Source organism: Dermacentor albipictus, chromosome 7 (assembly GCF_038994185.2).
Source record: "Dermacentor albipictus isolate Rhodes 1998 colony chromosome 7, USDA_Dalb.pri_finalv2, whole genome shotgun sequence".
In the NCBI taxonomy this organism is placed as follows: domain Eukaryota; kingdom Metazoa; phylum Arthropoda; class Arachnida; order Ixodida; family Ixodidae; genus Dermacentor; species Dermacentor albipictus.
Genome location: NC_091827.1, coordinates 44,595,551 through 44,608,198, shown reverse-complemented (window position 1 = coordinate 44,608,198; position 12,648 = coordinate 44,595,551). Strand labels below are relative to the sequence as shown.

General features: G+C 48.9%; 1 protein-coding gene across 2 annotated transcripts in view; it reads right to left on the bottom strand.

Annotated features, from left to right (window-relative positions):
* Positions 1-12,648, bottom strand: part of Hers (Histone gene-specific Epigenetic Repressor in late S phase) — a 302,932-nt gene that overhangs the window by 201,123 nt on the left and 89,161 nt on the right. The gene's annotated exons all lie outside the window — the stretch shown is intronic.

Genomic DNA, 12,648 nt, shown 5'->3' with positions numbered 1-12,648 from the left:
ATCAGTCGAGCCGCCTGACGTAGCCACTTCTATGCTGTGCTTATATAAGTGTCTTGCTAAGCTTCCGCGGTGGGGGGTAGTACGTCAAGAATCACAGCGTCCTGCGCCCTACGATGTTGTACTGGACTGGCAGCCGCGCATCGTTACGTAACTTCCCAAATAACAATACGAGTCGTTTGCGGCACTTGGTAGAGCATAAACGAGGGATCCAAAAGAACTGTGACGGTCCCTCAAATATATATTTCTCTATAGTTCTTCCAGAGCTAATTAAAAAAACGCTACTATAGTCGGATACAAATTAAGTTTCCAGTGGAGCCCCGCCCACGCCCTCATAACCACCAGCCACTGTTCCTCCGGGAGGCTGCAAATAATTCGTACTTAAAACTTTTTCTGTTACTCAAATAAGGCGGTAACCACAAAAATAAAATCATTAGCGCGTAATTTTATACATTTTGCTTAGCCTATCACAGTGCAATGGCCTAACCCTAATTCTTTATTGAACTGAAATAACATGCTTGCTTTGCTGCCACTATTTATTGTCAAGTTTCGCTTTAGTTGGCAGTGAAGTTTCATGAGTAAAACGGGCTCAGCAGTGAAATGAACGGCACCGCAGACTTTCGAAGAGTCCATACACTTGGGTCCATGTCTGTAGCACACCTCATTTCTTCCACCGATGAAAATACTCTTCAAGAACAGCAGACGCTCCGGAGGTATCAAGTACGACTAGATTTTGAAAAGGCCGCATGACGACGATTTTGTTTGCTTCTGTGATTGGCTGGCGAAGTAACACAACCGCGCACGGTTTGTGTGCCTTGGTTGCCAACTGCTTTTTTTTAAATAGTATTCTACTCAAGAAATCTTTATTTTACACTTTGGCTTCTTTACTTCTCCTTGGTAATGTTCTTCTTGCGCTTCTTTCCTGCGCAAGTCCATTTGACGTAGTTCCTTGTTTACCAAGTAAAGGAGAGGTGTATAGCACAGGGCGTACCTGTAAAATACACCTTATTTCATTTCTCTTTTGTGGGTTTACGAGTTTTTATGACGAATGGTGGACGTTATTCACATTTATACTAGTAAGGTACCCCCCCCCCCCCCTTCATTTGTATAGAAGTTACCTTGGGTTGGGCCCCCCCCGAAAAAAAATCCTGCGTACGTGCCTGGAACAGCAAGCAGCTTTAAAGAGCGCTCTGTCCAGTAAAGTGGAAAGTTGGGCTAGTTGGTGTGTGATCATGATACCTTGCTGGTGAAGCAGCGCACAGACACGGACACAGTGAAGAGAAACAGGAAAAGACGACACTCGCTGCAGCGAGTGTCGTCTTTTGCTGTTTCTCTTCACTGTGTCCGTGTCTGTGCGCTGCTTCACCAGCAAGGTATCATGAGCGCTCTGTCCGTTTGAAGAGGGCAGCGACCTGTCCCGTGCTTCTTTTGCTGTGCCCTGTGGCGCGCTCTTCAAAGCTGCAGTTTATATATACACGACAATTCTTCTCGTAAACGCGACCGCGGTAAGACATTTTAACACGTACGAGTTCTAGATACATTTACACCTTTTTTTTTAGTTTTGAGGGCGTAAATTATTTTACAATGTGGTCACTTTAAAGCGCCCTGCGCCTGTTGCCCCGAAAGCAGTTAGTGACAGCTTTGTAAAGGCGTGCATTATTATTATAATCTTTAGAATTACCGGGTATAGCGCAGCTCTAACCTGGCTCCACAGCCGTCAGTGGAACGCACCTACATGCTCTCACGAAAGCTTTACGGTTTCTGCCTCGCACAACCTTTGTACTTAGCGCTATACCGGAGCACTCCTCTAAAACGAGTAATCGAAACGCATACCATGAGGAGGTGTCCCAAACGTTTTCTCCGACACAGGGACGCTTTAGTGTGTACTCTGCGTCCACCAAACCGCACATCCTAGGGAGCCGGAACTACCGACTACACGGAGGCAGGAGGAGGGGGGGTGGCAAAGAAGCGCGAGTATCTAGTACACTGTAGCGCGAGCAACCAAACATGGCGGACTGACGAGCGCACGGGCCAACGTGGCCAGGTCGTTTTCTCGGTCCAGCCAAAAGGAGCACGCAGAAGGGAAACGTCGCGGCGGGTACCGCATCTCTCCGCGAATGCTCCGACCGGGGGCCACAGTTTACGGAAGCACCGCTACAGGATTGCCACTTCGCTCACCACAGCGTGTACTATTACGGTGGAGAGCCAAATGCGCAGTATATATATATATATATATATATATATATATATATATATATATATATATATATATATATATATATATATATATATATATATACCCTCGCAGTCTTTCGCGACCGTGGGTGTATCGTAACAACGGAGGGATGCACGCGTGAGCAAGCAGAAGCAAATAAGGAACGAACGAACGAAAGAGTGCAGGAAAGACGCCCGAAAACGAGCAGCAGGTCGAGCCGAGAAATGTTGTCCCCGGAGAGGACGCCATATATCTCTTTCCTCCTCTTTCTTTATTTTCCCTTTCTCTCTCTCCCCCCCCCTCTCACTCTGTGCAACGCGCGCGTCTCGTTACCTCCTCGGGCGATCTGGTTTCTCGGCGGCGGCGCGCGCGCGAGAGACAGGTAAAAAAAAAAGAAGAAAAAAACGAGAAAGGACGAGAGCGCGCGGGCAGCCGGCAGGCAGGGCGTGCGACGGGACGCACGCGCCAACAACCAGGCGCACGCGACATACGAGACGAGACGCGATGGCCGAGAAGGGGGGGGGGGGGAGGAATCCAGAAGAACAGTGAATAATGTTTCATTAGAATGTGAAGACGTCTGCCCAGCGGTCGATTTAGGCACCACTGGCCTCCTTGAAGCCCTTGGGTTTCAGCGGGAGCAGTGGTAAACATGTCCGAGCCAGGGAAAAGAAGAACTGTGACTGTGTGACTGAGCCCTTATGGCTCAGTCACACTGGCTATGGCTCAGTCACACCGGCGACTTGAGGAGGTCGCGCGACCATTTGCGACTCGCAATCAAAAAGCGACCGAAGGCTACTCTTGTTCACACCGGCAAGCCCGGCTGAGCGCGACCCGCAAGTCGCAATCCCGGAGATTATCGTTCTCAGCGAGAACTCTCGGAATCTACGCGGAATTTGAACGCGACGCTGGAGGAGGCCGGATGTAGACACACGAAAGATCACTTCCGGTGCGCCGCTGATTGGTTTATCAGTTTTGCGACCCCGGTCGTGCGACTGAGAAATCGCGCGCGCAGAGAGCGGCCGGCCCAAAATGCTCGCTTTTCGAGAAAAGCGACCGTTTGCGACCAACTTGGTCGCGCGACCACTGTCAGTCGCCGGTGTGAATGAGCCCTAAGAGGCGATAGGAAGATTGGTGGAAGAAAAGTAGGGAAACGACAAAAAAACGGAGACGTACAAAAGCGAAGTTCGCAATAGGGGATCAGAAAATCTGGTTGTGGGATCCCGTTCGTAGCGTTTTTTTTTCTTTATTTCTTGTTTAATCTAGGTAGGACATTAGGCAGTACAATAGCAAGAGCTTGGTGGCGCAACCCACCGCCCCGTACCAGAGGGGACGCTCATAACATCCATCCGTTCATCCGAACGACCCGTATAGCAAGCGACTTCCTTTTCCTTCAAGGGTCTCCCTGCGTCGGGCTCCATTTATGATCATAGGAGCAGCTACTACTACAACTGCTACTTCTGCTACAACTAATTTTTACTACTACTACTACTACTACTACTACTACTACTACTACTTTTACTATTACTAGTACTACTACTGATACTACTACTGATACTACTACTGACGACTACTATTGCTACTACTACAACAACGACGACGACGAAGTAAGTAAGCAAGAAAACAAATCGGCATACTTCAGTTATCCAACCAGCTGTCGAACTCGTTTACACGCAACTCTTAATTCACTGATAGGGCAACGTCGATCGTGCCCTTCCGCGACACAGCATTGCATCTTATTGCGGTCTCCGAAATGGGTGCACAGGCACCACTGCTCCCCCACTGTCTCTGTTAACAGGCCCCGAAGAGGCGATATAAAGCATAGCAGTGGCTATGAGCGTCCGGTTAAGTGCGTATTGCGACGGGAGCGTCAAGGGCGAGTTCGAATCCCAAACGGTACGATATGGTATGGTATGGTATGGTATGGTATGGTATGATATGGTATGGTATGGTATGGTATGGTATGGTATGGTATGGTATGGTATTCCTTATACGAGGGCGCACACCCACTGTGGGGGATTGGCCAAGATTTGGACGAAATTAGGCAACCTTTATTAACTACTACAATTGGTAAAGCTAACTGGAGGAAATGAACAAAAATAAAATGTTTGAGAATTCCAAATGGCGGGCAGAGTTTCGTCTTTTCCTCTTCGCCGCATCTTCATGCAGCCTTCGCTGCACGTTGAGCATGAGGAGGAGGAGGCCTGACAACTATGCCACGACAACTATGCTATGACAACTATGCTATGACAACTACTCGACGACGATGACGTCATGCAACTGAAATGATGGACTCCGCAAGCCCAGTTTCGAGCCCCGAACTTCGGTTGCATTAAGGCAGCACACACTGACACAGCCTTTTCGACCAGATATAATAACATTTAATAGAGAATTCGAGGTTCTAATTCAGTTGCAGGCTCTTCTTTGGTTGACATTTGATGACGACAACGCTGTCGTGCAAAGCTTTAACTCGGGGCCTCCTATATGTAAATGTACATGACAAAGTAGAAATCAGTTTTCTCGGAAACTACTTTGCCGAGTTAGATGAGGTTTGTTACAATAAAAAAATTAAATATAGTGACTGCTGAAAGCGTATTTTCGATTTAGACCGTTATTTCGTTTACAAAAAATGTTGAATATTGCAATATGCGAAGAAAACGAAACTATGGTGTTTACAACCGTGTAATTACTCAGCGAGGAAAACCATATCACAATTAAGTGTAATTCACCCAATAATACATCTGAAGCGGACAAACTTAACACATTGTACAACCCTGCAAAATCTACTACTAATTTGTGAATAGGACTTTTGCAAAACTCGTGCGAATATTGTAACAAATCCACGTAAGCTGTAAATTATTACCCCGACTTTGTCCGCTCTATATGTTATAAAGAATGCAACTTACAGAACTGCGATATCTGCTTTTGTTGCAAAGCTACGAATTTGTAAACCCAATGTTTCTGATTTTATCACACTTGCCAATATTCGAAAATATTTACAAAAATATTCAGGCACTAAATTAAAATACTGCTCCCAACATTAACTAAATTCATATATTTCTCTCAAATGCAACAAACATCACTGACATCGGGCCAGTGGTGACCTCAGAAATCCATTTCTGCGTTTACGCTAACTGAATGGAACGCATTGGAGTTGGGCCCGAGCTAAAGCTTCCTGTTAATGTTACCAGTTCCCGGCAACATTTGAGCCCTAAATCAATACTGAATTTACCTTTTTTTTTCATTTCGGATGTGGCAAATTTCGCTCAGATCGTTTAAGCGGTTCTTTCAGAAAAGCATTTTTGCGTTTTACATGCATTTCAATACGCGAAACCAAAGTTGCTGTTGTTGCCTCAGAACGTGGCTCGTAACCACGAGGGGGATTGGCCACACTGGATTGGTTGAACAGTAAACTTAACACTAGATATTAAAAGGGTTTGTTGTGGGGCTAGGTTATCCCGAACCCGACTCCATATGGTAACGTGGCGGATCGAAGCTTCGGGTTGAAGAAATCAGAAGCTCGGAAGTTGCGAAATCGAAAACTAACAGGTTAACTGGCACTCGAACGAAACTTATGTGCATCGTTAAAGCGGAAAAGGTCAGAAAAAGGTCAACTGATTAGCAACGAGCTTCTGGATGCGCCTCGTTTCCATGGCAAAGAGCAGCTTCGTTTCGCTCTGCACCGTCGTTATAACGCTTCTTTTCAAACCCTCTCTCCTGGCGGTAGCCAATCACACACAGGTCACAACCAACCAGGGCGACAGCCAATCAAGAAGCGCGTACAACACTGTCACAGACAGAATATCGGACCGGCGACGCCTCCCCACCGCCCCTTTCCCAAGTTCCAGCGGGCGCAGAGGCGGAGAGAGGGTCTGGTCGGGTGAATGGGAGAGATCTTTTACTCCCAACTGGTCCACTCCGCTGCTCTCCACTGCTTTTCAGTACACTCTTAAGCAAAATTACACCCTTTTGCCCACCCGCCGTGGTTGCTCAGAGGCTATTGTGTTAGGCTGCTGAGCACGAGGTCACGGGATCGAATCCCGGCCACGGTGGCCGCATCTCGATGGGGGCGAAATGCGAAAACACCAGTGTACTTAGATTTAGGTGCACGTTAAAGAACCCCAGGTGGTCAAAATTTCCGGAGTCCTCCACTACGGCGTGCCACATAATCAGAAAGTGGTTTTGGCACGTAAAACCCCATAATTTAATTTTAACCCTTTTGCCCCACAACCCTTATCGTCATCTGTCTTGTCCGCATTTCCTTTCTTTACCGCAGCTAGCCGGTACTTCCCAGTCACGAACGGCATGCGCGTTATCGGCATGACAAAGCATTCCCGACAGGAGAGTAGCGGGGGAGTCGCTTTCAAGAAAGGAAAACGCAAGCAAGGCAGATGACGATTATCGTTCTGGGAGAAATATACACCCCAAAGGGTGCAACCGTTTTAAGAGTGTAAGAGCTTAGAGGGCAGGCACCAGTTCGTGGCGGATTTCTTCCGGCAAACCTCCACGAGTCCTTCGCATCGCCTCGGCCTCCCCCGGAGTAGCAACTCTTTACTCCCTTTGTGGCGCTTCTTCTCTGACGAGCGGGGCTCGATACGAGCAAATCGGCAGCGCCCAGCATGGCGTGGGAACTGTCCTTCGACTACACTCTAAGAACAGTTTACACCCTTTGGCGTGCCCCTTCTGCCACACGGCGATAATCGTCATCTGCCTTGATGCGTTTCCTTTCTTTAACGCTGCAGCCCGGAACTTTCCTGTAACGAACGCCGCGCGCGTTATCAGCATAGAACAGTTTACACCCTTTGGAGTGCCTCTAGTGATAACGCGTGGGCCGTTCGTTACTGGAAAGTTCCGGGCTCGCAGCGTTAAAGAAAGGAAACGCATCAAGGCAGATGACGATTATCGTTGTGTGGCAGAAGGGGCACGCCAAAGGGGTGTAAACTGTTCTTAGAGTGTATCTTGACCCGCCGTAGTTGCTCAGCGGCTATGGTGTTGGGCTGCTGAGCGCGAGGTCGCGGGATCGAATCCCGGCCACGGCGGCCGCATTTCGATGGGGGGCGAAATGCGAAAACAACCGTGTACTTAGATTTAGGTGCACGTTAAAGAACCCCGGGTGGTCGAAATTGCCGGAGTCTTCCACTACGGCGTGCCTCATTATCAGGAAGTGGTTTTGGCACGTAAACCCCATAATTCCTTTTTTTTTTCCGACTACCTTGCCAGCGTCGCTTTCGCAAGCTGCTCTTGCGCGTGACAAATCACGTGTTGTCTACTGTAGTTATAACAGGGTAAATAAAGGCAAACATTCAAAAACGAAGCATTAGGCAACGAACTGTTAACGCACATTTTGAGAGCGCCTATACATAAACTTAGGAGGGGGGGGGGGATGAAGATAAGATAGTAGCTCCGAGCTAAAGCTTCCTCTTAATAGCTTCGCTCTGAAACCCACCGCGCATACATCGGTGTATACGCTAAAAACTCCATTTGCGCGGATGATTGAGAGAAAAGGAAGAGAGATACGAGAGAAGGCCATGCACGCTCGATTGCTCGCTTCCGGGAACATCTGGGGTGCGCGTGAGACCACCACCTCGCGAGCTCGATGAAACCCAAACAATAAAAATAAAAATGAGCGCGCGCACACGCGTTTAGTACGCGCGCTTCCGCGGTCGCCCGCAAATCCGCGCCGCCGAAGCGGCAGCGGCGGCACAAAGCAAATTGGACGAGGCAGGCAGCAGCCGCGCCTCCAGCGAGCCGACGTCGAACTAAAGAAAGAAAAACGGGCCACGCCGCAGCTTCGCTCCCGGCGCAGTTATGATTCTTTCGCGCACTTTTCCTTTCTCCGCGCCGCCCCGAGAGAGAGCGCGGCGGCGAGAAAAGAAGACGGCGGTGATGAAGGAGAAGGAAACGAACAAAAAGCAACGTTCGAAAGTCGAAACAGCGCGAAGAGAAAGAAGGTAATGCCTGCGCTTTATTTTCGGAGGACTCGCTGGCTGCCACCACCTTGAGCAAAAAAAATTACACGGACCATATGCTCGCGGGGTAATAAGACAAGCAGATAGATTCAATCGTAATTTGGACGCGAAAACCGAAATTGACGAGTGAAATGTAAAAAGTTCGCAATGCCAAGTTTGAACTGCGGTGCCCACTTTCAAGTTGCGGTCATTCGTTTATGCATTTATTAGCCTTTCCATCAGCGTCCTGGACAATTTATACACGACTGTCTGAAGAATAAGGTCGCAGCTTCGCTCGAAAGGCGAAGTATCGATTGCAATAGCAAATTAGGAGACAGCTATATGAAGTATAAGGATAGTACTTTTATCGGCCGTATAAACTTGGACACATTAGCTTATTAATTACATCAATAAGCATGGTGTCAGCGCGCACAGGCAAACACGAGCACATCACACTCGATGACCGCGGACACTCGCTGTCAAAACGCTGATGTGAGTAAGTGCGGCAGCAGCTGCGAGCGAAGTGACCTTCGTGCTGTCCATCGCTTCAACGCAAAGTCATCGTTTCAACGCGTCAATGCTGAAGAGCCGATAAATCAGCAGCATCGTTTTGTGGAGTGCACAGAAGCCGTGATGTATTCAATACCTTTGAAATGTGGAAAAAGGTATATAGGGCAAACTTCGAGATGCACAAATGAAAGACTAAAGGAACACAAACTTAGCGTCAAGCAGGCTAACAGGAATCTAGACATCCATGTCAGGGATTGCCGCAGAATTCAGACGCTGTGAAGTGCTGAAGAAACACAATGACCAGCTGGTCCGGGAGATAATTGAGGCAGCCGAGATACCAGACTTCGTGACCAATGCGTTAGCACACCGTCCTTGTTACTGACAAAAAAAAAAAGGAGCTTGAGCTTTTGCATATGCAACCACTATCTTGAGTGCAAAAAAGAAAAAGTGCCTGTTTCGCATGATGTGCGATCACGTGACTGCGACACGTGTGGGCAATGGTTGTAAGAAGCCGTGTTTCTTTCAAAATAAACGTTGTTGAAAGTCAGCGCTTGTGGTGTCTTCTTGTCTCGTCTCTTGTCTACATTTTGCGCTGTTAACAGCGGGAACGCCAAGTGAGCGGCGAGAGTACAGATACGCACAGAGGTAAGAACCGTCTGCAGATCGCTTTGAAGATAGGGCGCGCGCCGCCGCGCCAGGTACGCATTTGCTGCCGGAGTAAAGCACCGCCTCCCCTCACCAATCGGCATCTGGTCGTGGTTCCGAGATGCGGAGAGACGACGGGCCCGGTGAAACATATGAATCGGAGTCGAAGCTACGGCGGTAGGATGTTGTGCGGCGACGGCAAAATTGTGCAATGTGGCCAGGTACGACCCCAACTCAAAACACATTGGCCGGTGGTCGGGAGTGCGCCATTACCGCACACTGTACGCTCGATGGCAGCACTGGGATTTTGGGGTCTTATGTTTTTTTTTTTTTTACCGTCCGAGTTGTCGGCGTTAGCCGAGCGATAATTTGAATAACATGGCGTCATCCTTTTTTGTCACGTGTCATACATTTCAACAAAAAACGAATGTCCGACAATTGGAACAGCGAATTATTGAGTCGAAAACTAATCGAATAGCAAGGAACGTTCGACTCGTGTTCAGAATTTCGAATATTCAAGCACCCCTTACACCACTTCTAAACTCAAAGAGACGTTGTAAAGACGCGCCAGAGCAGTTACGCCCGCACATTTCCACATAACAGCCCTCGGTAACAGTGTTTTGGAGCGCGGACACATATAGAGGACTGCGCTCGCGGTTTTATGAGCGCGTAGCCTGCGCATGAATTCCTTTGTGGCGTATAGTTTCGAATTGCTGGTTGTGCTCTCATGCATGCTCGGAGCTTTCACATGGCGCGCCCCGTGAACTTCTGGCGCCGACTGTATGCCGCGAAGCGCGATAAGCACACGCCCGATAGAAACCGCCCGATCAGCCGTACGAGCAGTCGATACCAATAAGGCTATCGAACGAAATCTTCACAATGCTTCCATTAGGCTTCGAACACGTTCCCGCCAGGTATAACACTGTCGCGGTCGTCTTATTTTAAGGTATATGTACATTTTCAAAGGGACACTAAAGCGAAACAATAAATCAGTTTAGGCTGATAAAGCTTTGTTTGCTAACCCTGCAGGCAGTCATTTCAAGATAAAAGTTTGATTATTAGGTGGGAAAATCAAGGTCGAAGTATCAGTAATTGAATTTCGCACCGAAACCCCCAATGCCGCTACGTCAGTCTGACGTCAGGGATTCCAAAGTATGTTTTCGCTTTTGGGCCGCGTTCGCTGAGTAAAGGTTCCCGAAACTTGCCATGTTTAATATTTGGTTCCTTAAGAACACAGTGTAGTCAGTCTGCAACGCTATATAATTAAATAGGCCCTAGAAGGTGCCATCAGAATTCATGACGTCACAGCGAGCAGGTGCGGGAACTTCAAGAAGGCGTCGCCACCGGTCTTTCGTTCTTGCGCTTTCTCTGGTTTACCTTGCGTCTTATCGTGGTAAGAGTGCTGTTTTCAGCGTCGTAGAAAGGTAATTGACTGATGCAGATGAAATCATTCTTCTCTTTCGTGTCCCTTTAAAGAGTGATAACATAAAAGCGCCTGCGGGTTGTTGCATGATCCTCTACGGTCGCAGCGCGCGCGACTCAAATTTCGGCCTTGAACGAGGCTGTCACTCTGTCCGGGGCAAACGATAGTCCTACCTACACTCCTAAAATATTCCTCACTTTCTTTTTTTTCTCTTTATCGCGTTTAAGTGGGAGGGGGCACCACGGTTGGAAGCAGCGCACGGCGAACTGGCCGTTCAGGTTTGCCGACAGCGGCGCCACCTTGCGCACTGTCGCGCAGTTTCAGTGAAAACACGGGGCACGCACCTAGGGCGTACGCTACAAAGGCATCGCGGAGCGGAGGACAGCGCCTCATCCAATATGCATGAGACCCGAAGTGCGCAAACATATACACAACCGCGCAGAGTATATATGGCACGCAGCGGGAAAGCCAGGCACGCATTCCGCGTGCATCGCAAGCCGTCGCAGCAGCGACAGCAGCCTTGAAGCCGATGCGATGAAGCGTCCAGCTTCGCTAGCGTATATACGTGTGTACACGGCATGCAGATTTGTTCTCAAACGTACCACTCTGCGCATTTGTTCATACGTGTATAAATAGGGCGGCGAAGCCGCCCGCACGCTTTCCAATTCGTCTGCTATATGCTGTCGAGAAAGAGAGCAGACGACGCGGCCTTTTTGTTTTGAGAAAAAGCCGGCAGGGCGAGAAGGGAAGGAAAGCGACTCTATCCGGAGACATGCAGACGGCGACTGCGAGAGACGCCGGAAACGCGAGCATATAAGAGCAAGTGCGGAAATCGTCTGCTGCGCTCGACGTTTTGCGATTCTGTTGCTGCTGCTGCTGCTGCTGCTGCTTCTGCTGCTTCGGGGGCTTGACGCAGTGCGAAGACATCGGGACGCACTCTAGACGCTGTTGATACCGTCTCTTTTATCTCAGCACATTTGTTTGTCTGCATCCGTCTTTTTTGGTTCCGACTGTCCCGGCCTTTGTGAACCGCGACGGAAAAACTGATAAGCGGCACGGGAATGTCGAAAGCGAGGCGCGAGCTGGAAGCAGTCAGTCTGCGAAACCACCACCACCAGGCGCTCCCCGTTCAGGATCCGCGACATTTGCTGCACGCAACTCGCGCTCGAAACGGGCGTCGACGCGACACAAAGATCTGCACAGGTGCAGCCAAAACGCACCAAACCAAAAAGACGTATATTCATTTGTCTTCTCTATAGGGACACTTTCTGGCGAAAACACATGTCTTTAGAGTGGGAGGCGATCTCCATATATGTCACTAGCATGCATGGCTCGGCTCTGGCGGGGTTTGGATGGTTGCGCAAAAACACTTTAATAGATGCAATCATCTGCTCCACAAGCTTACGAAACATGGAATGCTAGAAAAAGCGGGCGCTAGTTGTCCAGCGTGTACAAGGCAATCTGGCTTCTAAGCACGCGCCAGTGTTACATAAGAGGTTATTTCTTCTGGGATAGGGGGGGGGGTGGATAGATATCGAATGGCCCGGATTCGCTTGATTACGAAAGTTCTGCATACGTCGGCGACATGTTAAAGCACAATCGCAAGCGACTAGAGCAACCGGCGTGTTTGAAGACAAGGTCTTCTTGGGCGACTTCAGGCGGATTTGGCGTATCTGGGATCTGGGCATCTTGTAACCACTTCTAGAAAGAAACGGTCGTTTACGTGACTTGTAGATGCCGTAAGAACATGGCGATGGCACTAAATGATGCCTCGTCATGCCGAGAATGCGTAAGAATAGTCAGCGCAACTAAAGATATAATAGTCAATCATGAGCCACTCCACTCTGTGAAGGTGGATGACCGGAGAGACTTAAGCACAGGACACAGAGGTGACACGTAATTCTGAACAAAGG